This window comes from Meleagris gallopavo, chromosome Z, assembly GCF_905368555.1.
Source record: "Meleagris gallopavo chromosome Z, MGAL_WU_HG_1.1, whole genome shotgun sequence".
In the NCBI taxonomy this organism is placed as follows: Eukaryota; Metazoa; Chordata; class Aves; order Galliformes; family Phasianidae; genus Meleagris; species Meleagris gallopavo.
Window position 1 is genome coordinate 23495091 of NC_139435.1, and position 25430 is coordinate 23520520.

At 40.1% G+C, this 25430-nt stretch overlaps 1 protein-coding gene across 4 annotated transcripts in view; it reads right to left on the minus strand.

Annotated features, from left to right (window-relative positions):
- Positions 1-25430, minus strand: part of PDE8B (phosphodiesterase 8B) — a 72544-nt gene that overhangs the window by 46482 nt on the left and 632 nt on the right. The gene's annotated exons all lie outside the window — the stretch shown is intronic.

Below are 25430 nucleotides of genomic sequence, written 5' to 3' on the forward strand. Positions count from 1 at the left end.
ACAGTCTTCTGGACAGGCACAGGAAAAACATGCCTGGTAGAGATCTCCCTTTTTCCCTGACCGAGAACTGGCCCTGAAAAAGATTACAATCACAAGTGACCTCCATACTGGACCTCTGACCTTCCATTCACTCGATGGCTTGAATTCCCTTCTGAGACATAGGGCTCACAGCTTTTCTAAAACATCCCCAGCGTGTAGCTGTCAACAACCTGAGTGAACATGTCCTCTTCCATTGTTGAGCGATGTTATGTGCCTCTCTTCTTTCCCTTCTTTAACTGTCTCATGTTGTTCAGCAGAACTATACCCCAAACTTTCTTCTCTTTCTCTTTTTTCTTTCTTTTTTTCTTTCTCTCCTTCATTCCTTCTTTCTTTCTGTCTTTGAAATAATTTCTTGTTCATTCACTGATGTTCTTGTGTAATCACTTGAGCTCAGTCTTTCTATGCTTAGGGTCTCTCACATGCTTCTTTTGTGAGCATCAGCTATTACAGGAAATATCTTTCTTGTCCTGTTTGGCAATTTACATGTGTTGAAATAAGGACACATTCACAAAATAAAAATTAAATGTTTTCAGAAAGATGCCACCTCAGCCTCAGTAAGACCCTCAATCATAATCTGTCAGTGGCTGGGAGAATAAACAAAACAAATCGCTATCTGCTCCTCTTAGGGCTCCTGCTGCTGGAGATCTGGTCCTGAGCTAGATGGTTTTTGGCGTTTTGAGATCTGGTCCTGGCTAGATGGCTTTCACAGACACCATTCCTCCCTGATTCATTCATTTAATCAGTTATCTCAGATAATTTTCCCCTCTCACCAACACAGCAGAGAGCTAGCTCTGTTGTAGTATACTCCTCAGTAATTCAGAATGCTTCCATCTGACTTTTTATTCATCGTTTTCTGCAGCTTTCAGTTGATTTGTGGTTTTGCTTTCCCAGCTGCTCAGGCCCTGGATTTCCTTAGTTCCCACTAAAGGGCTGTAAAACCACTGCTCTCTTCAATGACAGCCTGCTGCCATCTTCCCAGAGTTCAGAAGAGCATTGAACATTTGGATAGCTAAGGTTAACATGGAATTATGTTACTTTATTAATTGAAAATAATGATCAAATGCACATACTGCTTAGCAAAAATAAGGCCTTGTTGTTGATTTAGCTATTAGCCACTGCAAACTGCAGGCATCCATCCATAAGAGAAGCCTGACCCCTCAGTATGTCATGAACACCTTTTACAGTGCTTAACAGCAGATACACAGGAACTAGTAAATAAAAATTAAAAGCATAGAGGACAAGGGGAAATGGTTTCAAACTTAAAGATGGTAGGTTTTGATGGGATATAAGGAAAAAGTCTTCCACAGTGAGAGTGGTGAGGCACTGAAACAGGCTGCCCTGAGAGGTGGTAGATGCTGCATCGCAGGAGGCATTCAAGGCCAGCCTGGACCACACTCTGAGCAACATATCTAGCTGTGGATGTCCTTGTTCAATGCAGGGGAATTGGACTGGGTGATCGTTAAAGGTTCCTTTAAAGATTAAAGGAAAGAAAATGTAGTTCCTAGATGACATTTTGAACCCCCTAAGGAGAGCTAATGTATGTTTACATGTGTACTAAGGGACATGGTTTAGTGGGGAGATATTGGTGATAGTTGGACAGTTGGACTAGATGATCTTGAAGGTCTTTTCAATCTTGGTGATTCTTTGAATCTATGATTATCCAGTTTTTATTCTGCTGGCTGCCACTGAGATCAGTTTCAAGAACAGGTGACACATCACCATTAGTAGTTAGTTATATAGTAATTTCAGGTTTATATGAATTCCTGGGTGAATATGCCAACTAAGTCCTAATAATCTCTTCTCATCCCCACAGCAGTACACAGATCATACCCAGATGATCTGCTTCTCAGGTTTCCCAAGAGCAGAGTACCCAGAGGATAGCTGGCTCAGTTGCCTTGTCAGCCATTTGTGCAACTTGAGAAGGACATAGTCTCATAACATTATCAGAGTACTAACTGTCAAGGATGTTTTTATAGCAATAACATAAAATTAATAAAAATGTCATAAATGAAAAATGTGCACCTAGGAAGACATCAAAATATAAAATGTTGCATCGCACTCTGATACCAAACACTTTTCTTTCAAGAAATCCTACCTTCAATGGATCTTACATTTTTTTTTCTTTAATTTCAGTACTGATTTTAAGAAAAAAGAGTCCCATTTCTTATTGGATTTCCTGCTTAACATTTTACTTCCTATCTTTTATGAGAAAGCCAGGAGTTTCTTCCTTTGGACATCAAACTATTTTAAGGTATTGCAAGTTTTTCAGTCTTGTGATTAAGTAGAATTTTAAAGGTATATTTAATTAAAACTGGCTTGATATCTACACTATTGTAATAAAGTATTTATGAAACCAAGCTAGCCGTGACAAGGTGACATTTCAAGACACCACTTATCATAGGTGCTGGTTATCTCTTACAGAAAAAACCAACAAAACAAAACAAAACAAAGCTTATGCTGCAACATATTTTTTCTAACCAGGGAACAAGTCACAGCAAAAATCTAATGTATCAATTTTCAACAGTATTTTCTCTAAATTTTTACTACATTTTCCTGCTCACAGAGCAGCAAAGCACAGGCATTTAAGGTCTGGAACAGGAGTAAACTCCCTCTGTTACAACTAGGTATTCAGAACCCAAACAGGAAAAGGGGCCTTGACTAATGCTTAGAGATACTCACTGTAATCCCAATGAGTAAAGAATCACAAAAACATTTTTTGGAAGAGACCCCTGGAGGTCATTTAATTGCTCCAACTGGTGCTATTGTAACACTACATCAGGCCAGCCATGCTTTTGTCTATGCCTTTCCAGTTCAACTGCTGCTCTGACAACCACCTCCCAGCCTGTACTGATGAAAAAGGAATTAAAATCTAAAGAATGACCAAAATTATTGACTTGTAAACTACAACGTAAGAGAGAAATATCTGCTATCATAATGTAGTTACGTCTTACCTTACTTCTTCTACCCACCTGTAATATCGAGCAATTCCAGCCCAAGTTTTGGGAAAACCCCTAGCATATTTCATTTTAAATTGAAATGATCTACTGTAGGCAACCTGTTGTAGCAGGGTGGTTGGACTTGATAATCCCTTAGGTCTCTTCCAATCCCTGCAATTCTGTGATTCTGTGAAACCTGTTTTAAAGGTTAACAATGAACTCCTATGGACTCCTTCAGAGAAATAAAACTTTAGCAACTCTGAGTATATTTGCTAGGGCAAGGTCATTAATAATATTCTTTAAGAAAAATAAGCTTCCATGTTTCAATCCAGCAGCAGCACAAAGGTACTGAAGAGATAGACTTGTTTCACAAACAGCAAAATTTTTAGACTTGTGGAAAGAAAACTATTTATTGGAGTACTGTCTCCAATGACATTTATTTTGAATACTGACTTTGTCAGCAGAGGTTTCTCTGAAAGTGTATTTTTTCTGTTCGCATGCACATTTCAGGTTTTGTTAATGTCTTTGCAGGGAGACACTTGGCGTAGAGAAAACAAACATCTGACGAAGTGCACACAATACACTCAACATCTGTGGATCTCAGTCTGAAGAGACTTCTTTCTGTAAGTCTATTTGTCATTATTGTCCAGTCTTAACTTAGTAAGAAAATGAGTCTCATACTTTACTGATGAATCCAGTCAAACCTTATGACATCAGTCTCAGGGAAAAATACAGCAACTAAGTCTAAACTATTTCAGAAAAACCAGGTATTTATACAAACTCGAAGAAGAGCCACTTGAGAGCAGCCCTGTGGAGAAGGACTTGGGTGTCCTGGTGGATGAGAAGCTGGACATGAGCCAGCAGTGTGCGGCTGCAGCCCGGAAGGCCAACTGTGTTCTGGGCTGCATTAAAAAAGAGGTGGCCAGCAGGGAGAGGGAGGTGATTGTCCCCCTCTACTCGGCTCTTGTGAGGCCCCTTCTGGAGTACTGCGTCCAGGCCTGGAGTCTCCAGCACAGGAAGGACGTGGAGCGGGTCCAGAGGAGGGCCACTAAGATGATCAGAGGGCTGGAGCACCTCTCCTGTAGGGAACTGGGCTTGTTTAGCTTGGGGAAGAGAAAGCTCTGGGGAGACCTCATTGTGGCCTTCTAGTACTTGAAGAGAGTGTATAAACAGGAGGGTGAATGACTGTTTACGAGGATGGATTGTTTGAGTTGTCTTCAACCGAAGATGACTACTTCAATGTTTTAATGCATTAAACATAGAAACTCCACTAAAAAAAAAACAAACCCCTAAACCAGAAACGAACAATCAAAGAAACAAACAAAAAATCTCAAAACTTCCGATTGCACAGAGTACCACCACCATATAAAGCAAGAATCATTATCTCCCTGAGTTATGTATGTACACTTTTTTTTTTTCCTAAAATTTCCTAACATAATTCCCTGTTAGAATTAACTGTTTTACTGTTTTTATCGGAAGTCCAGATAAAAAAATTATTCTGAGTAGACTGTACCATCTCAAGTATGAAGACTAAGGTTCTCTCAAGAAAACAGCTTCCAGCTAAACATTACCTTTTTTTATGCAGATACAGTCAATGATCGCATGTGCCATGTCTCACACTAAAAAAATTGTGCAGACAACAAAGCACATATCAAAACAACCCAGAGGCTTACATACTGACTGAATAATTCATGATCACATTTAATTTCATTCTATTTTAACTTTGACAAAACCATTGCAGATAATCCAGACAGCAGCAGTATTGTATGAATCTAAGAGATGTCAAATACATTCATATATCAATTCATATATCACCTCCTGGGAAGTGCACAATGCCTTGCTCCCTGGTGAATCATCTAATGGCATGAATGGATCACTGCATGGATGTTACTCAAGACCAGCATTATTAACCTCTCTATTTTGTCATTCAAGACTAAAGTGTTCATGAAGCTTGTCTCATCTATTTAGGTTATAAATCACAGAGGGAAAACTCACCTCACCTCAGGTATTTTTATAAGGGAATACGGATTGTCTGATCCTATAAACCTACCCAAAAAAAGACAAAAAGTGAGAAAGAGGGAGTAACATCTGTACAAGTTCGGCTTAGTGGTACAAATGAAATGGTCAGAAGAAGGGGAAAATCTGACTCAGACGAAGAGGGAGTAGCAGATGCAAAAAGTAAGAAGTGCCCTGATAAGCTTGGAAAGTTAATTACCCAGTCTTACAAATCTGGAAACTTAACTACTCAGTCTTAAACACCAGAATTCAGTCATACTAATTTCACTGTCCCTACTCTACTCATGCAAATAGTGGTAGAAACAACATCTAATGTTAAGATTTAACACTGCCTGCAAATACAATCCAAATAAGCTCTGCAAAAGTATAGAAGGAAGGCATTACATAGCCCTGAGCTAGCCTGCTGCACTGGAGCAAATTATTACTTAAGCAATAAGCAATAATAGTTTCTGTATTACTCAGCGTTATTTTCACATGCAGGGAGGAAATCACCAAAAGCTTTCTGAAAAAACTTCTTCTCCAAATGATTAGTGGTTTTTTGTTTTTGTTTTTGTTTTTTTGTTTTTGTTTGTTTTTTTTTCTCCCAGAATTAAGTAAGTAGTAACAACAGGAAGTATGTACATAGTGAACTCTAAAAGAAAATTAATTTCCTCTGCAATATATAAGTTCTGAAAATTTCCAATCACCTCTATCTAGAAATCATGTCCCTGAAAGCCACGGAAGATTTCAGTTCCAATTTACTGACAAACTGTTTGGCAATTAAGCTTTTATTCAAGTATCATTTCCCCATTTTAGTGGATTAGAGTCAATATTACACATAACTCCACTGAAGAGCTACTTGTGCATAAATTCTGAATTCTCAAGAATGAGAATAAATGTTCGTTAAGTCTCTGGGGCTCAAAGGCATGTATCTCATGGCCCTGATGGAGCTGGCTGATGTGGCTGCCAGGCTGTTCTCCACCATATTTGAAAAATCATGGCTATCAGGCAAAGTCCTCAGTGACCGGAAGAAGGGATACACCATTCCATTTTTAAGAAAAGAAGAAAGGAAAATCCAGGGAAATACATGCTGATGAGCCTCACCTCTGTGCCTGGGAGGATCATGGAACAAATCATCCTGGAAGCTATGTTAAGGCACATGAGGGATGAGGTGGTGATCACAAGAGCCTGCAAGGCTTCACCGAGGGCAAACTGTGCCTTATCAATCTGGTAGCATTCTGTGATGGAGTGACAGCGTCAGTGGACAGTGGAAGGACAACTGATGTCATCTGCCTTGACACGTGCAAGGCTTTTGACATGCTCCTACAACACATCCTTATCTAAGAATTGGAGAAGTATGGGTTTGAAGTTTGGACAGTTTGATGGATAAAGGATTAGCTGGATGGTCATAGCTAGAAGGTTGTTCTCAATGGCTCTATGTCCAGGTCTAGATGAGTGATGAGTGGTGTTCCCCAGAGGTCTGTCCTGGGACAGTACTCTTTCACACCTTCATCAAGGAGATAGATTATGGGATTGGGTGTGTCCAGGCTGGGGCCCCCAGCAAAACAAGGGCGCAGAACTGTTGGAGTGGGTCTAGAAAAGGGCCAGAAAGATCATCAGAGGGCTGGAGCACCTTTCCTATGAAGAAAGATTGAGGAAGATGGGCTAGTTCAGTCTTGAGTAGAGAAGGCTCCAGGAAAACCTGAAAGCAGCCTTCCAATACTTGGAATTTATAAGCAAGAAGGAGACCAATTTTTTACACAGGTAGATAGCGGTAAGACAAGGAGGAATGGTTTTAAACTGAAAGAGGACATATTTAGATTAGATGTCAGCACTGACTGCCCAGTAAAGCTGTGGATGCCCCATCCCCAGAGGGTTTCAAAGCTCGGTTGAATGGGCCCCTGGGCAGCCTGGTGATTGATTTAGTAGTTGGCAACCCTGCCCATGGCAGAGGGTATAGAACTGGATGATCTTTGATGTCCCTTCCAACTCGACCCCTTCTGTGATTCTATGACTACAAATTACAAAATACATCAGACTGTGCCCTGCTTTATTATTTACAAATACAAAAAGGAGTGAGTGTTCCATAAAACACAAAACTTGTGTTCAGGGGGACACTGAAAATATACATTGTACTTTTTGAGGATTAATAAATAAAAAATGACTTCTATATATTTAAGAGATCTCTGTATTTTGTGGTCAGCAGTGGCTGCAGGAGGTATCATGAGCTTGCCCTCATGTTATTATCCAGTGTAGACCATTCTGAGAGACACGATATTATCTTGGCAGTTTGATCTGATCCATTACACCTGCTATTATGTATTTGCAATCCTGCCCTTCACTGAAGCCTAACTTAGCAAGATATTTAAGCACACCAGTAGAACCATCCAGCTTGACTGGAAAAACCAGAGCAGTGGCTGGACTTACATTTCTACAGGGTCATTGCACTTGGAAGAATCCTTAAACAACCTTGAAGTGGTTACAACCTGCATTTGGCAGATAAATATAGAACAACTGGTTGGCTCTGTGACACTACGAAGGTCTAAAAAGGAGCACAGATGAAAAGCGCTACTTCACTGGGAGGAGTTGTGAATGTGGAAATTTCTTGTTCAGATTATGTTATGTGACCCTGAAGACTTTAGACCTAGATTCTGTAGTGAGCAGTATTAAAATATTTGTAATACCACAACTGAAATAACCAATGATATTCCTGTGTTACTCAGTGCGGAGAATTCAGCTTTCCTACTGTACTATCAATTCATCACAGGGATTCCACAATGTGATCATCAAGCCAGTCTGACTTTTGTGTATGACCACAAAGGAGCTTTTTATGTTCAATGACTGTAACAATTACAGATATTTCACTACTTATTTTGTTAGGAGGCCTCCAGCTCAATGTCTCTTTTATTTCATAAGAAACATTTGAACTTTAACAGAAACTTGCTATGTGAAGCCAAATGCATTTTCAAGAAAGGATTAAACAGTCAGAGAGCAGGTCCCTGCAACTGTGGGAAGTCATCTTTTATAATCCCTTTAATCTCACCTGTTTTGGAAAAGTTTGTTTCTGTTCATCTCTGGCGTTACTTGACTGAAGTCCTGGAACACTACTCTGAATAAGAGAAACTTCCTTTCACTTTTAAAACCTGCTACTCCTCACATCACCTCTGATTTTTCTGATGTATTCAGCCAAGAGTCTTCCAGCATACTGCAGCAAACCAAAGTGCACAGTGCAGCACTTCATATTGTTTGAATTTCAGTCCATTTCTACTATTGTGCCCTCAAGGTTCTCTGTTACCTTACCTAAATTACTTTCATCCCATTTGCTGTAGCTTTTTGAATAGCTTTGCCTTTGATAACACAAATTCTTTCCCGAAACCTTGAAGGTTATTAACTTTCCTTTCTTTAGAAAAATCTCTTTGCTTTTATCAGTGCTCACATTAGGCTGACCAGTAAGCTTAATAACATTATAGTGAATTGCATCTTCTGTTCAGTGTAACACAATGTCTTTAGGAACTCTGGCACTGCTTTTTACCATGTGTGACAACATGGTAAATCTGTGGTTGCCTAAATAACTTTCTCTGCCCCTCCCGGAAGCTTCTTTCCCTCCATTTATGTCAATGAAATATTTCTTAACTTCTTTGAAAATTGACTGTACCTCAGGAAATAATTTGGGCTCACTCCAACAGCTCCATGTTTGTCTTGCACGAAGGCACCAGCTTGGATGCAGTACTGTAGGTGGGACCTCATGAGAGTAGAGCAGAGGGGACAACCACCTCCCTCTCTCTGCTGTCATCTCTTCTGGTGCTGCCCAGGATGCAGCTGGCCTTCCACACTGCTGGATCATATATCAGTTAACATACTTTTCACAGAAACAGCCATTTCTACCAATAAAGCAAAGCCATTTGAAGTTCTCAAATTAGATGAAAGGTCTCATTTTCAAAGTTTCTGTGAACCAACGTATTTCTAGTTCTTCAGCAGGTATGAGACAATAGATCTAAAAGCCTTTAAGGCAATTTAACAGCCAGCATGGTTACTTTATCCTGCAGACACTGAAGAACGGGAGTTTGCTTCTCAAAGTCTAAAAATGGCCTTGATACAACATTTATGTACATCTTGGCTATTGATTTTTGTTTCCCTATGGAAAGGCGAATGCTGCTTCTCAGGTCCAAATTATGATCTTTACTTGATTTTAGGAGGTCGTGGGAAAGGAATTCAAAATAATTTAGCATTAAGGGTGAGAAAGGTGAGAAGTCATTTTTCTGGTGATGAGAACTGTAGAGACTTTATGTAAGAGTGCAGTGTTGACCCATTTCAGGGTCAATTTAAAAAAAAAAAACACTAATGGAAACACACTTGTTGTTTGTTGAATTGCTGAATTGTTGAAAAAGTGCCATTTCCATATAAATGTCTGAACTGGTTTATGGTTAATATTTCCTGTTCTAGAAGTTCCTTCTCTTCCATCTCCTCTCACAGCTTCCAGTAAAGAGGCACATATATTTGCAGACCAGTTCTTCCTGCAAAAGTTCTACTGAAACACATTCATAATAACCAACACTTTTGTGTCTGACTTTATGGCAAGAGCCCAAGACATATCGTTATATGCTTTGCCCCTAAAAATAATAATAAAAAGTTGTCCCCAACCCTGATATTTTAATTTCACTCACGATACATACATGATTGAAAATTAGGAACTCTTTCTGCAGCCAGACATCTCAGAGGAGCCAAAAGCCACAGCATTAAAGACATCAGGCCATCTCAGAATTTTGAGTCCTTAACTCCTGAACTTACTTTATATAAAAAGTTTCCTTACTTCAACAGTTAATAAAACGTATGATTTTGTAGTTGTGTAACAAGTGTAACAAGTGTTCAAGTGTCGTCACTTGAACAAATTCAGAAAGTGAAAATATGATGTCAGAATGGAAACCTCACCTATGCACTCAGCAGATAAGAATTGTTCCTCCATTTCTTATGCATGCCAGAGACTTCAACTGACTTTTCCCTTTGGTGCATAAGACATTTGCAGTAATTACAATGAAAATGTATGCAGGTCCAAGTAACTAGATTATAGCATGAACAAACTAATTTCATTGGTAGCCACCACAAATTATCTTATTATCCTTGAATGCTGCAAGATGCTGCAACTGAGTACAGAAATAGGATAAATATACTTTACTAGGCAAGGACTAATAAATGAGCTCTAGTGAAAAGACTGATTCTGAGAAAATAAAACAGCTGCAAGAACATCTGTCTTATTTAAGATGGCTTGGTTTAATGATTGCCTGTGCTACTCTCGAAAGGTAGACTGCAGACATTTCCTTCTGAGATTAATTATCATTGAAATGTGTACAGCATGAAGCAGTACAGAGTCTTCATGATTTTTTAAGTACAGAACACACACTACTGTCAGTCACTTTCCATTTCCGTTGCTGACAGTTACATCAGATAACCATTCATATGCTTCCCTCATATGACTAGGTTCTCCATAGAAAGAAGCATAACAACAATGGATCAAATAGCAGCCTACTGACCAAACTTTAAAAAAAGTCACCAAATGAAGAGGAGTAGCAACAGGTAGAACAATCCCATCTGTGGAATGAGTGAGTCTTTCTAGCTAGGTCTGATCCATTTGTCAAATGCCACTTGGTTGTTCTCTACAGGGGTGACACAACTGAGAAATTAAGGCACCTGGTCAGGCCCCTCAGCACAAGGCTAACTGTCTCAGCAAGAACTGAGCTGTGTCCTCTGCTTCCAACCTCAAGATTGCTCACTGAAGGGCAGTAATTATGCGTACTCAGTGCAGCCAGCTGCTGAAGCGTATCAGTTTCCACACTGGATCAGCTTCTCAGTGTGATTCACACTTGATGTTGCTGTAATCATTACGCCTCAAGCTGTAGCAGTGTAAAGCTGGTTTAAAATGAATGTGTGTATCTCTATGACAACATGTCTTTGGACCTCCCAGATGCAGCATGAAATGATTTAAGTTAGTTAGCATTGCCAGACAGATGGAAGTTTTTCAGCTGGATCTTCCAAGCCACCAGGAGTAAAACCTTTGTAGATGCAGTAATTCAGGTGGACGTTTTTATGTAAGTATAAACAGAATCTAAGGTTAACTTTACTAAGTTTTGATTGACTTCACACTTATTTCCAAAATTTTATCTCAGAAATATTTCTCTTTTTGAAGTGATATTTCCATACAGTATCCATTTCCCATAAACAAGTCACTTGCCAAGCAAATTTCTGAGAGAAAAGCAGCAAAAATTTGGAAGAAGTTAAGACAAGATGCATGGAAGATTATCATCCCTCTTTTATGCTCAATCCTGTAATGGTCAGTAATGAAAATACTGTTTTAAGCCACATGTCTGTGACATGAGATTATCCTGTCTGATGCTGTTAATGGCATACAAGCTGGTAGGATAAGATCTGTTGCCAGATACTCAACTGCTTTCGTAACAGTTGGAATAAGGAGGCAGAACTCCTCTCCTCCATAGTAAGAAAGTAATTGATCATCAAAGAATAATTGCAAAGGCTTGGCAGTGAGTAGACACAGGATGTGAACTGTGACCAGAAAGAACCAAGGAGCTCACACATTTAAAAGTATTCAGCTTTGATCTCATTCTCAGCAGCAGAAACACCTCTGCAACTGGTCGTATGGAAAAGAAAAAACAAGATCAAGAAAAGAAAAAAAGAACAACCACAAAAAATGGATTGCAGATACCAGAAAATGGCTCACCCTGATCATCCTCACTTGAAGATGAGCATAAACTAAGCAACCATACATAAGGATCTGCCATCAAAACAAAACAAAACAGAACAAACAAACAAAAAAAACAACCAAAAATGGCAGAATATCCTCTTCAGTGATCTTGTACTGAAAGAATGAGTGAACTGGTGACATCTTGAACTGATGTAAAGCTAGAATACAGTACTGGTGGCATGCCACTGCCTCCTTTAATCATCAACAAATATTTAAGACTTACAAGGGAGAATTAGGAACAAAATATTTGGAGATGCTACACTGCCTAGCCCAACTACTAGCTACAGCTATAACAGATAAGGGCTATGTAAGAGGGAAGTGATTTTGGACCATGACTGCTCATTAACAGGAAGAGAAGATATCAAGGTCCATTTACCCATTGCCATCATCTTCTCTGCAAGAGACCAAGTCTTCATCTCACTGATGCCAGTGGAGTCTTCTCGAAGCAAGATCTGGATCCTAACGTGGTGAACTTCAAATTTGCCACTCAATGTACAAATCACACATTTCTGCACTGGGGCAGAAAAGTACAAAAAGGCATAAAGGTTTTACTGTTGCATTACTGAACACTGGTTTGTAGTTTAATCTCTTTTATTTTTTTTTTTTCTTTTTTGAAAAAAAATATACTGTTCTTGATACACAAGAAATTCTAGAGTATTCTTTGTCAAGCACCTTAAAAAGATAATCACATTTGTTTTCTTAATTTTCTGGTGTTCAGTCAGAAAGCTAGTTCTGTTACCTGTTAAACGTTCTTACAAACAAATGTCTGCAATCAAATTTAACCTGATGTCTCACATAAGCTTTTGAAATGCACAGAATCGCAAATCACAGAATTGTAGGGGTTGGAAGGGACCTTCAGAGATCACTGAGTCCATCCCCACTGCAAAGTAGGCCACCTACAGCAAGCTGCTCAGGTAGGCATCCAAGCGGATATTTTCTTGAATATCTCCAGAGAAGGAGAATCCACAACCCCTCTGGGCAGTCTGTTCCAGTGCTCTGACACCTCACTGTGAAGAAGTTTCTTCACATATTGGCGTGGAACTTCCTACGCTTAAGTTCATGGCCATCTACCTTACCATTCAAGTATTCCTAAATGTGCCTGGTGACAGTATCTTGCAAGGATAGTTTGTTTTTACTCAAACTCAAAAATGACTGTCCCCTGGGGGTATTCAAGAAACATTTATATGTTGTACTGAGGGACATGGTTTAGTAGGAAATAATGGTGATGGATGGATGTTTGGACGGGCTGATCTTGGAGGCCTTTTCCAACCTTGGTGATTCTATGATCCTGTATTCCACTACTATCCTTTCAAAACACTGATTACACAGATGAAACACCTTGCAAATGACAGAAAATTGTTTGCACTCTCCTCCATTTTGTCCCAGCAGATCCTGTACAACTATACTACTTACATTCAAAAATAAAATAAGGGTACATTGAAGATACTCTTCACTCACTTGATATTTAACAAGCTATATTCCAGACCGTATGTGTATCATAAAGCACCAAGTTGTAAACACAAGTGTATCTTAGGCTTGGACAGATAAACTGCATCATTTACTGACATAAGAAAATAAACATAAGCATAGTAATTAAGCACCATCCTGTCACAGGCAGACATCTGCATTCACAGTACAGGGAATCAGCCTTCTCTGGTTTACATGTAAGATATAGAAATACAGAGCTCTTCACAATTTTAACCTATCTGCAGACTATTTGCAATTAAATTAAAAATAACAATAATGCAATAATGTGAACATGAAAGGATAGCCTTGAAGAACCTACTTTCAGAACAGCAGATTTTTCAAATCTTATGCAAGGCCACAGATGCCTTTAAGTCCCAAGGGTAAAAAATAAAAAATAAATAATAAAAAAAGGTCCTTGATCTAAAAATAGTCCCTTGTATAAATTTGGTGGAACCCATGAAAAAGATTCTCTCCTTTGAAGATGATTCATTACTGAACTCTTTGAACTATATGGATAGTCCCTAAGCCACTGAGATGCCAGAGGGCCAAAAAAGATCTACGTGTGTATCAGCTGTTCCAGTTAACACATATCTGCAAAGAGACAACAAAAGAATCTTCCAAGTTGATAGAGTAGGAAAGAAACAAATTTAAGCCTGAAGGCTAAAACTGTTGGTTTGAACTATTTTTAAGATTTTCACCTGCTTTTTTTTTTTCTTTTTTTTTTTTTTTTCCTCCTCTTAACTCTGCAAGGATTTGCCTGGACAAACTGTTAATTATTATGGCAAAATCCAGGAACACAGAGAAATACAGAAACATAAATTAATGAGGATCCAAGGGCATCACACAGGCGTAGTCCATTGCAGGATCTTACTAGAGGTCGTGCAATATCCTCACGTTTTACAGTTGAATGTAACATTGGTCAGCTCCCTAGTTTTTATTTTATTGCTAATGTTAAGATATTTTACTTTCTTAAGTATCTGGCTTCACACCTGAGTACTTCAGTTAAACAACTAAGCTTGCTGCATGACAATTTCAAAACCAGAATGCCTAAACTCTAACTTACAATTATGAAATTTTAAGTGTATTTTAAAATTGGCATATATCTTGCTTGCCTCCAGCTTGTGACCTTAACAATATTTATCAAACCTATTGTTTTCAACTGCATTAGAAAAAAATATCTTTTTAAATGAGAACAATTCCACTAATGGTACAGTAAACAAATTCTGTTGCACAGCTGAAGGACCAGCATAGTAAAATGTAGCTCTGTCACTAAAATGAGCAGAATGCATCAGGAAAAAATATTGCACTAGATAAAGTGACGTTAATACAAAGTCACTTTCAAAAAAAAAAGCTGACACTAACATAAAATTAATTCCCACAGAGCTAAAAGGTTGTGTTAACCCTTCATGCTAGAGCACAGGAGTAATTTCACGAAGTTATACCAGAAGTATCTTCATATTTACAAGTTTCATCCTTATCCCTGACTGGTTTATTTTTATTGTTTATATACTTGTTTATTTTTGTTCCTTTTTTTTTCCTTTTTGTCAAGCTCTCTTAGATCAACAAGACCTTGCAGTAAGCTGCTTTTCCTGTAAAAGCAGTGGTTGAGCTACCAGCACTTTTCCCCCAGGTATCTCCCAGGTACAACACTACTGTAAATCAGGATGGTGATGGTTTGCTTGGAGCAGTACTCCAGTGAAAAAATATCTTGACAAAGACTTTACTTTCAAGAATGTACATCTTCCAAACAGACTGATCAGAATCCTCCAACTTGTCTGGATAATTATTAGATACTTTTGCCTTGTTCTCAAATACAAGATGACATAGATTTAGTAGCCCTATATCACTGTGGAGAAGGAAAAATAAAAACACAGAAAAAGCCCAGACTATTTAGATGACCTCAGGCAACAGTGAACCCATCTATGAATTCCCTGTTGCAGTGAAACAGATGTGTAACTGAATGGCTTTAGAAATATCTTAAGAATACCACAATAAAACTTCAGAAGTAGCATTTTCAAGAAGACCACTATAAAACAAACTTCTCAGCAGTGAGTTGCAAACTACACTCCTGTAGTGTAGATATAAGATTTGTATGAGAATACCTAAATTCAGACATCCTCAGGACTTTTAGGTGTCATCAGCAATCAGTGACACCAGGAAAAATATTTTCCCCAAAACGTTTTCCTTCCCATATGCTTCTTCAGCCCCACTACCCTTGTCTTATGTCTAAATCCAGGTCTTTTCTACCCTATAAGAGATGGTCCTTCCACAAATGCTGCAGATGAATTGATTTTCTTTTGAACAATTACGTCCTGCTTTGCATGGAATGGAATGGAACAGAACGGAACAGCTGGAAGTGGTCTTCAAAGTCCAATTGCCTGACCACGTCAGGGCTAACCAAAAGTTACAGCATTTATTGATGGCATTGTCCAAATGCCTCTTGAACACTAACATCCATGGGGTGCAGACACCACACTAGGAAATGTTTCATGTCTTCTAGTCCAGTTACCAGCTTTATTGCCTCCTCTGGACATTTTCAAGGACCTCAACACCCTTCTTATACTGTGAAGCCCAGAATTGCACACAGTATTCAAGGTGAGACCGCACCAACATTGAACACATTGAGAGTCACCTCTTTTGACCATATGGTTGTGCTGTGTTAATGCACTCCAAGACACTGTTTGCCCCTTGGCTGCCAGGACACACTGCTGGCTGAGGCTGAGCTGCTGGTACCAGCACTCTCAAGTCCCCTCCTCCTGAGCTGCTCCCCATTTGATTCCCATTTACGCCTGTGTACAGCATCACTCTGCCCCAGGTGCAGCATCCAGCATTCTTCTTTGTTGAATTTCATGCTCATGATGATTATCCAATGCTCCAATGTCTCTGGATCCCTCTACAAGGCCTCTCCTCCCTACACGGAGGCAATAGCCCCTCCCAGTTCAGTGTCATCAGCAAACTTGCTTAGGGTGCACTCCATTCTTGCATACAAATCATTGAAATGTGCAACAGGATAGGCCTTAGAATGAACACCAGACACAGCTGGTGACTGTCAGCAAACCAGCCAACCAAATGTAGCCTCCATTCAGTATACCCCATACTACCCTTTCATGCTCTGCCATCGAGCCACTTCATCACCCAAGGCAACATGAACAAATCTCACAGTGGGACAATTTGTCCAGAAGGAAGCTGTGAGGAAAATATCAAAGGTCTTACTAAAACCCAGAAAGACAACACCTGCTGACTCCCTTCATCCATCTATATGGGAGACCTCATCACAAAGGAGATCAGATTACTGAGGTACGGTTCTCCCTTTCACTAACCCATGCTGGCTACATGTGATAACAGTTTTGTTCTTTGAATGCTTTCAATATCTTCCATGACAGTCTTCTCCATAACTTTTCCAGAGACAGTTGGACTGACAGGTCTGTAACTTTCTGGGTCTTCTCTCACACTCTTTTTGCAGCTAGGTATAATGCTTGCTACCTTCCCGCCACAGGGACCTCCTCAGACCCCACAGCTTTCAGTAAACTGTTAAGAGGTTTTAAGCTGTAACACCCACTAATTCCTTCAGTAGTCTGTGACGAATCCCCTCAGGCCCTGTGGACTTATGAATGCTGAGCTATTACAGCTGTTCCCTTATAATTTCCTTGATCACAGATGGAAAGTATGTGCTCCCTCACTCCTAATCCTCTGACTCTGAGGTCTGGGCAGCCCAAGTTCTGTCATTTGTCATTACTCTTATATATTTAGGCAAAAAAAAAAGTATTAAAGGCTTTAATCAATCTCAGGCCTTCACCGTCTCTCCTCCAAGCACCCACTGGACTCAGTAGTGTTCTGCTGACCTTTCTGTGCCTCCAACCCAGCAGGTCGAGGGAGCTGCCCCATTACTTTGCTCTTGTGAGATCCCACCTGGAGTACTGTGTCCAGTTCTGAAGCCCCCAACAGAAGAAGAAAAGAACATGGAGCTGTTGGAGTGGGTTCAGAGGAGAGCCACAAAGATGAGCCCAGGAGCACCCCTCCTATGAGGACACTCTGAGAGTGTTGGGCTCTTCAGCCTGGAGAAGAAAAGGCTCCATGGGGACTTATAGTGGCCTTCCAGCACCTGAAGAAAAGCTGGAGGGGGGCATTTTATAAAGGCATATAGTGAGAGGATGAGGAGAAATGGTTTTGAACTGGAAGAGGGTAGATTTAGACTAGATATCAGGAAGGAATTCTTTACTGTGAGGGTGGTGGAACAGATTGCCCAGTGGGGCTGTGGATGCCCCCTCCCTGGAAGCATTCAAGGCCAGGCTGGATGGGGCTTCGAGCAACCTGGTTTAGAGGGAGGTGTCCCTGCCTATAGCAGGGGGTTGGAACTAGATGATCTTAAATGTCCCTTCCAACCCAAACCATTCTGTGATTCTATGAACCCCTCCCCAGAACAAAGACAGTCAAGCAGATCCTTCAGTCTCCCTAAAAGGCAGTGCTCACTGGATGCTGTTGATATCCTGCTCAGTACTGCCTCTGCAAGTCCCCACCTCACCAAGTCTTCAAGAACCTAGGAAACTGGACCTTCTGAGACTTTTGGTCATCGTGGTTTCCCTCACTGTGTTCTCTGAGGTAAAGAGAAGTAGCTTGAAGACAGACTGCAGAAACACGCCCCTCACCAATTAACTCACTGGTTCCACAAGTCACAACACAGTTCAGCACATAAACACAGCCTTAATTATTTAATGCATCTGAACAGTTTTATTCTGAGATAGAACATAACACTTTCTCCTGAAAGCCTGTGTTATTTTCCACAATAATCAAGCAACTTCTTAGGTAACTCTTTTCTTTGTGACACAAGTGGATAAGCAGGAAGAGTTCTTTGCAAATGGTGGATTTCACAGAAGCTGTCTCAGACATACAGAAGGAGGAATCCACTACTGTCAGCACTTCAGGAGGCAGGAGACACATTCTTTGAAATCAGAGGACTGAACCTGGGTGTCTGTTCTCCAGAAGGTAGCCTAACTGCCATATTATCACCAACCCTGAGGAACATTTCTGTCAGTTTCAAAAGAAATCTTATTGACAACTTTCAAGTTTACGGTGCCTTCCAAAAGTCATTTGCTCTAGTAACGGGGGAAACAGAAAGCTTTTCTGTTGCTCTTGTAGCCAAATTGTTGACCTCCAAAGAAAGGGAAAAAGGAGTACTGAAAGCAGCTCCAAAGTTAAGTTAATAGGCCTCATGCCCAATTCCACATTAAACTAAGCTTATTTTTTAATAGTGGCCATGTGCCATTGGTAAGTATACCAATATTTTCATTAAAATGGCTGTAAGATAAGAAGGAAGTCAGACACTGCTCCTCCAAAAATAAATAAGTTGCAATTAAATCTAACAGGTTACAGCTCCACATACAAACTGGCTATGAGCACAGTTTTGTCCTACGCTTATAAATAGCTGTTCAGTAGCTTGCTTTCCAATAGCTACAGTACTTCAAAGCTCTCTTCTGCCCATTTCATCTCATTCCCCTACCTCGCAGTGGACATTACAGACTCAGCCACTTCTTTGCATTTCTCATTTAAATATAATTTTGTAATATTTCATAATATTTATGCACACTCACACTCTGTAAACTCACAGGAACCAGGAAGAAACAGTGGTTCTGTGGAATCCCTGTGGATCTGCTTGGGATTTGGTGTGCAGTCATAGTGGCCCATATCTCTGCAACTTCTGCTCCTCCCTTCCATGTTAAAAACACCTGATTCGGGCCTGATTTTCCCATTCCTCCTTTAGAAAGAATGCTGTCATTTTAAGAGGCAATAGGAATCCAGGGCAAGAAATCAACAGATTGTGAATCGACAAAATCAGTTTTGTATTTTCAAAGGAATAACTCAAATTACTATCAGGAGTTTCATACTTGAGACTGCCTCTAAAGTAGCACCTTTTAGCCGATGGGTTGCAGTAAGTTCTTAGTTCTACTTCTATATTGAAGATATAAAATATTTGGCACCTGATGGGCAAATCAATAGGTTGAGGTACATAGGATTCTTTTTGATCAATTTTCCAGAGTAATCCTCTCTTCACAGATACAGAGGTAACCTAAAGGAACAGAATATCAATAATGCATTTTTTTTCTTTTACAGCTGTCAACATGGGTGAGAAGGAAGAGTATGAATAAGTGGATGCAGAAGGCTGAAGCAGTGGCTGACACAAATGGTTGACCTGTGAAGGAACTTGAACTTGTCCAGCTGCTTTTCTCACGTGAAGAGAGTTACCTGCACTAGACAGTGCCTCCAAAAGGCTGTGCAGCATTCTGACTCATTTAGAAATAATACTGTGCCCTTCACTCACCCAGAAGCAAAGGTGGCTCAAGGTCCAGAAGCCTACAGCACTGCAGTGTTTTGGGGAGAAGCAGGAGCTCCTACAGAATGATTGTACTTCATAGCCTGTAAGAACTGCCCCCAAACACCATCCCACAGAGCAGTGAGGCACAGCCAGCTGCTGTGGCCCTGCAGGACAGGTGTCTTGCTGGGCTAGAAATGCAGCTCCTAAACTGAGCCAGAGGGAGACAGCAACACACAAGAGATCACTGTGTAGCACTCACTACTGCAAACTTATGTCCTCAACCACAACACAGTGCACTTTAAACACACACCCTGCATACCACAGTGCACTCTATGTTTATTTATGCATCTGTAAAGGTAACAGTTGATTTTCCGAAGCCACAACCTTGCTACCATTGACTTATTTTGAAGTCCAGAAAATTCTGGGCCTTGGTTACCATGACAGCAATCCCCCCAAAGAGGCAAACTCTGCTACACTACAAAACACTTCACATACTATCTCCTAGCAACCACACAGGTACATAGAGCCTTCGTCAAAGGAAATTTCAGAAAAGTTACACGTACATTAAAAAAACACCTACAAGTTTCACATATAATATGCACCCTTCATTTTGGGCTTCACTAAATAAGCCTGTTACTGAGACAGAGCTGAGCCTTTGGGAAAGGAGGAGAGATCAACAGGTAGCCAAGAAATACAAGCAGAGAATGGTCTACAAAAATAAAATACCCTGAAATCTGGCAGCACCACAGGTGACATCAGAGGAAAATGCAGCCCAAAGCATGGCTGCTTTTTCACTCCTGGCTCCATGCTGCATCTGCCTCACTGCTCGCTCTCACCAATTCTTATTCTGCTGAGTGTGTAGCTACCTGATCTGGGATCACTCATACCCATGGAACTAGAAGAGGTACAGCAACCTGCCTGAAATAAAACACGGAGAACTTGAAAGACCCTCAAGAGGATTAAGCACAGCTGAGAGTCTGGCACCTCAACACTCATTACAGCAATAGGGCAAACTGATGATGAATGTAGAGAAGCCACCTGTAAGGAAGGGTTTATGTTAGCTTTTTGGCACATCTGCCGTGGGTTAGGGTACCTGCAGAGCAGGTGTAAGGTTTAGTTGTACAGCCTAAAACTGCTGAGTTACTTCACTTTCTAAACCAATCCGCTACTGCTAGTATATAGCTTGCTACGTTATTCCTTTCCTCAAGGAGAGAAGAGGGGAAATGATGCACCCATTTTCTGTATGACACCCTAGCAATTACAAAGCACGCAGAAATTGAAAGATATTATCAACTGCAGGGATTCAAGTTTCCTTCTACATCCCAAGAACATGCATTATTCTCAGGATGCACTGCATAATGTCTCAGTTTGCATTATTTCTTTCACCTGCGTGGTCAGTTTGAAACCCCTCTCATCTGCATTCAGTGCTCCAAAGGGTATTAGAAATTGACATATCATCCAAATCAGGCTCCTCAAACAATAAAGTGTCAGAGTCTTATTTTGCACATAGCAAATGGTACAAAGTAGGAAACAGATGCTACTATTAGTTGGTTACTTTGGGCTCTGAAAGACTTATGGGGGTGCAGTCATCCTGAGATGACTGTTGATTCCGTGTCCAAATGATTGAGTCAAATTGATCTCTTACAACACATTTCCTATACTAGCTAAGGAAAAAGGAAACAAATAAACAAAAAACAGGCATGCTTTATATAAAATGATAGAAATGTCTATCACCTAGAATAGTTCTGGAAATCCAGAATGCTGTTTGACTCAATGCTAAATTTAATCTATCAGACTGCTCTTTTTCCTTTGCCAAGCAGCTTATTATTTTCTGATGACAGTTTTCTGCATTCTGTAACACTTCAGTCTACACACTTCCACTGTCAGTGTTTAAGAGTACAACTACAGCACCTGTTAAGGAGGACTGAAAAGGGCGAATACAGCAGCAAATCTTTGCAAAAGTTACTTCAATATGCTGATATAGGAAGTCCCCAGACTTAGTCCAAGAAAAGCACTTCTCAACTAGCAACCTTTTTTATGGCAAGAGTTGTTCCAGATAGCACCTCTCACAGACCATCTGGGCTAAATTGAAAATAGCCTGCACTGTCTCATAGCTTCAACATACCAATACGTTTTGGATTTCCCCTAATTTTCATTTCCCAGGTCTGCAGTCCCACAGTATGCTCAAGAGAACTATGATGTCTCAGATGTCAAATCAAGATTGTCACACTGAGTCACAGAGCAGGACAGCTTCTCCTAGTGTTGTCAAGAGCTTTGTTTTTCAAGCTTACTTTGTGTCTAACATGTCCCATGTTCTACAGAATGTACTACCAGCCAGTAGTTGCACAGTAGTACAGTTTAAAAAAAACAAAAAGTGCCGGCAGTGCAGTACAGACTTCTTGCACTCTTGGACATGACACTTCTGTAAAAAGAAGAAACATACTTTAGATCAAGGCAGTGCACAGGGCTATGTTTCACCAGGGCCTGTGGACCTCGGGACAGCACTGTCTGTACCTGAGTTTCTCAGTACTCTCCATAGCACTTTGATGTCCTCAGATTTGTAACCGACAGCTGCATCATTTCTGATATTTCCCAATAAAATAAAAACATAAATAAGTAAATCAGAAAAGCTAGGTGCTTTATATATTGAGGAGGATCATCTTCTCTGTGCTTCTACATCAGAACTTAACATAGAATCATAGAATCATAAAAGTGTTCAGGTTGAAAAAGACCTTAGAGATCATCGAGTCCAACCACAACCTAAACATACTACCCTAACAACCCTCTGCTAAATCATGTCCTTAAGTGCTACATCCAAATGGCTTTTAAACACATCCAGGGATGGTGACTCAACCACCTCCATGGGGAGCCTATTCCAGTGCTTAACAACCCTTTCTGTAAAGAAGTGTTTCCTGATATCCAACCTAAACTTACCCTAGTGCAACTTGAGGCCATTTCCCCTCATCCTGTCACCTGTCACCAGTGAGAAGAGATAAGCCCCACTCTCGCTGTAAGCACCTTTCAGATATTGGAAGAGAGCAACAAGGTCTCCTCTCATGAACTAGTACTAGTACTAGAGATACTGGTCCATTTCATTTCTTATTATTCCTGAGCTTCGCTTCTGTTTTGATACGGAAATGCTTGAAAACCGTCAAAAGCTTTGGAGGTTCACAGACACATTTTTCTCTTCCACAAAGAAGCTTCCTGTCATTTCAAGAAGAGGATAAAGTAATCAGTCAATGAAAGACTGTGGAGTTGTTTGTTTGTTTTGCTTTCCCATTTGTTGCTATGTTTTAGTGATAAGAGCTGTAAAGCTTGTTTGTCCTTGTAGTCCTCTGGCCAATGCTTAAGTACTTTAGTGTGCAAGAAGTGTCCATCCATGCACAAACTTTTGCTCAAGATCTGTACTGGCCATAATAAAAATATGCATTTGCATTCTTTAAGTCCTACAGCGGAAATACTTAATTATCTTTTCACATCACCAAAGAAATGTCCAAAAAGCCTTTTCTTCTTGCTGAACAGCTGGTATATTTGCATTTGAACACTGGTGATATTTAGACAGTGGATCAAGCAAATATTATTCACTCAGTATCATCTCATACTCAATGTTAGCCTTCAATTAAGCAAATTAAGTGCATCGTATCTTTATAAAGGCTAATGAAAGGTTTGAGATGTTAATAGTTTGCTGCCATGAGACTGTTTGTATTGTTTACAAGTAGGTTTTCGTGTTGCAGTCAACTCATCACAGAAGACTGCATCTACTGTCTGCAGTGATATGATGTCAGTGAGTATGTTATCAGTTGGCCATAGCTAATACATAAAGCATGTGTTTTATTAAGAATTAAACATGGGCAAGGGATGGCAGTTTTTCACTTCAGTGCTTGCGCATAAATATTTTAGTAGTACAGCATATGACTGGGAACCTCAAATTGGGGGTCCTATTTCAAGTTATGATGCAGACTCATCTTACACAGTCTATCATCTCTATCATCTATAATACTCAGCAAGTCCCCTTAACTTCTCTGTCAGCTGATCTGTAGGTGTTGGTTAGCAAGGTTCTCAGAGCCACAGAGCAATGCACTCATGCTAGAAATACAAAACGACTACTCATAATCTTAAGCAGGATGTGACCAACACATCTGAATGGCTGGAACAACTCAGAACTTTTTAATGAAAGAAAGAAGAGCAAAACAAACTGTCTTTCTAACACAGATCTCTCCCCAGCAAGAACAGATTATAAATAATTATATTAAAATCTGAAATTTAGGCAAGACATTGTAAGAGACAAGCGATATGTTCTGTTTTTTTGTTTGTATTACAGTGAGTTGAAGTCATTATGAGTTGATTTCTTTCAGTGCCAGATTGATACTGAGATGTGGACCAGTTTTAAAACATTCTATAAGTTCAAATGCAAATAATGCAGTACTCAATTGTGTAAACAACTAAGGAACAGTTTAGAGCAGGAAATGAAGACAAATGAAGCAGCATGGCTTAAGTGGGCTGATCAGTTACACAACTGGAATATTATATCAATCTGCCATACATCTACAAGCCTTCTGACCCCTGTCTGTTTCATTGCCTGAACAGTTAGATGACATTTCAACACTGCCAATACGTGCAACCAAGCTCTGTAGCAGCTGAAGCCCTTAGGTATTCCTAGACACATATTCTCTACCAAAATAAAGAAAACTTCTTCAAATGTTAGTAAATTTTGTAATCTAATTGAAGAACTGTATTTCCATGCTCTTTTGTTTTATATAGCCAGATACCAAATATTACTTTGCCTTTGTGATAGTTCTGTAATATTCTTTTGGACACAAAAGAAGATATTATCCCAGAGGAAATAGTGGAAGGAATGGTGGCAAAAATGGGGAGCTCTGACTTGGTTTTAAAATGACGAAAAATATTTTAAAGATCTTAATGCATGTAACATGGAAACATCTCCACTGTGTCACTGGAGCAGTTCTTAACTAAACAGAAGCACCATCTCCCTGAGTATGGTCCCCACACTGAACAGTGTCACTGAAGCAGTGACATTTGGGTGCCAATTACGAAGCCGAGAAACATCTGAAATACACTCACTTCTGACAACCAGAAAGCTGACAAGTACATTTGCTTACAAGAGTGCATGGTGTAACAGTAAAAATGTAAACAAAATATAAACAATCCCTAAGAACAAAAAATCGTATTGCCACTTTCAGAACCTCCTTCCAAATTTCAACTTAAAGAACTGTGCAATAATTTCTAATTTGCACAACTATTCTATTCTGCATTTTAAAGAGTTGTAGTTTATCTCACGAAGCATCCCACTGTGAGTAGAAAAAAAAAATCAACTTTTTTTTTTTTTTTTTTATTTGTGGATTGAAGTGGATTCAGTTGCTTTGGTTGTTCTTTTTTTTCCGTGACTTAACCTACATTTGCATTAGATGTTTTCTGATTTATTTTTTTAATTACAGAGTATATTTTAAGTTAACCTAATCTCCTAATTTCTTAATTATAACCGAGTACTAGAATCTACTTAAGCCCAGAGAACAACTTTACGGCACGATACCTGGCTTTATTAATACGAGTGAGGAGGCACACCCTGGGGTGCTTCTGTGAACACTACACCGCTTGTTTTGTGAGCAAGTTTTGGAGCGGGGCGACGCTGCAAAACAGAACCCTACAGGGAGCTCGCAGGGAAACCAGTGCCCCACGACGCCGGGAGCACGCGGTGAGTCAATGCAGCATCCCGGAGCAGCTCCTTGCCCGCCTGCTCAGAGCGCGGCGCCGAACCTCCGGCCGCTGCCGCAGACCCCCCGGTTCGGAGCGGAGCCGGCAGACGGCCGCTGTCCGCCCGCTGCTGGAGCCTCGGCCGTGAGAATGGGGTGGCTGAGTTCCTGCGGACGGCAACAGCTCATTCCGACCGACAGAGGAATGGAAGAGCGCA